This window comes from Capricornis sumatraensis, chromosome 4, assembly GCF_032405125.1.
Source record: "Capricornis sumatraensis isolate serow.1 chromosome 4, serow.2, whole genome shotgun sequence".
Lineage (NCBI taxonomy): Eukaryota > Metazoa > Chordata > Mammalia > Artiodactyla > Bovidae > Capricornis > Capricornis sumatraensis.
The window spans coordinates 72,702,379-72,704,177 of record NC_091072.1 but is presented as its reverse complement, the minus strand read 5'-3'; positions in this window follow the sequence as shown (position 1 = coordinate 72,704,177).

Genomic DNA, 1,799 nt, shown 5'->3' with positions numbered 1-1,799 from the left:
TATAGTAATCTACAGTCATGCAATGGCTCTGGAGCAGAAAGTGAGGGGGGAAATCCTGGGAGGGTTTTCTTTAAGAACAGCAGAGTTCAGCAGCATCCCATGGGGGCCCCTGAGCACAGACTGCAGCCACTGGCTCTCTCGGGTCCTAAACGCTAACTGGGGCCTTCGGAATCCGCAGGCCCACCGCAGTGCCTCTAGCCAGCCTCTCATCCTCAGCTGTCAGCCACGTCACATTCAAGTGCCTTCCACCACCTTAGCTGCCCTTCCTCTGCTTCCCTCAACTCCCTGGCCAACCTGTTCTCCCACTAGACCCTGAATCGCTTCCTCCACCCCTTCAGCCTCCAAACATCCCCGCTCTGGCTTCTATCCTAGGATGCTGAGCATTTCTAGAGGAAACTGTAGCATCACAGAGGCTCGTCATGGCCTCAGCATGATGTTTGGCAACTCTTGCTGGGCCCCACTGCTCCTCTGGCAATTATCTTCTGCTGTCTTATGTGTCTGGAGAAGGAAATGGCAACCCACTCCAGTGTTCTTGCTTGGAGAATCCCAGGGACAGGGGAGCCTGGTGGGCTGCTGTCTATGGGGTCGCACAGAGTCAGACACGACTGAAGCGACTTAGCAGCAGCAGCAGCAGCAGTCTTATGTGTCTGGACACCATCCTATTCCCACAGTGGATTTTGCAAATTCTCACTACTCTTTTCAAGCATGTCCTCCGTCGTATGCTGTCCTGCCCCCTGATTACACTGACTGAGGACATCTAGGCGACCTTCTCGTGCCTATAAACTTTGTTTCATGCCCTTCCTCCAACTTCCAGCTACATCACTTTTTCTTCTTCCTATATCTTGGACTCTTCCTGGCTCCTTTATTGTACTCTAAGTTGCAATCTCTCCCTTCTTCCTAAAGCAGCAAAACACACAGCAAATGCTCCTTGACCTCGTCTATCCTCTGGAAATTCCTTTTTCTCTCTTTCTCTTCTCTAGTCCAGAAATCTGTATTTTTAGTTTGGATTATTTAGCCCATTCATGTTTATTATAATCACAGATGTATTTGAATTTTCTTTCACCATCTTATTTTGTGTTTTCTATTTATCCCACCTTAATACTAACCTTTCCCCTCCCCTTTTCTTGTCTCCTTTTGGATTGCTTATACTTTTTTATTCTGTTTTTTTCCTTCTCTTAACCTGGAAGTTATATACTCTGTTTCTTTTCTATTAGTGAACATCTGACAATTAACAAAGTAGGCATGAATTCATATATAACTCATACATTTAAAAAATTTAACCCTCATTTTTGAAAGATATTTTCTATGAGTATATAATTCTAGGTTGTTATTTAGTTATTTTTGGATTTTTTACTACATAGATTATATTTCTTGGAACTTTGTGAGAATTCCTTGCAACCTGTGTTAAATATGGATTCCTCTAGAGATTATTTGCTCTTTTTTTTTCCAGGTACTACCAAGGGTTCCTACCAGCCCAGCCCCACTGGAATCTAAATAGTGTATAGTTTTTCAGACCACCCAGGTAGGGTTAATTTGGAATGAAATTAAATCATTCAGGCCAACCTGTGGTTCTGAATTCCTGGGGGAAATTTCTCCCCTTTCTCATTCAGAGCCAAGGTTCAAGTCAGGCAATTTTCCTGGCAGCCTTCTAGAGGAGTGAATAATATCTAGTTTATTCCTTGACCAAGTGCGTTATTATCCCTGTGAGTCTCAGATTTAAGCAGAGGGCGATTTGTTAGACTTTTCCACCTTGGGCAGGCCTGGGCTTTGTTTTCTGTCTCCTGAATCCTGCTCACTTT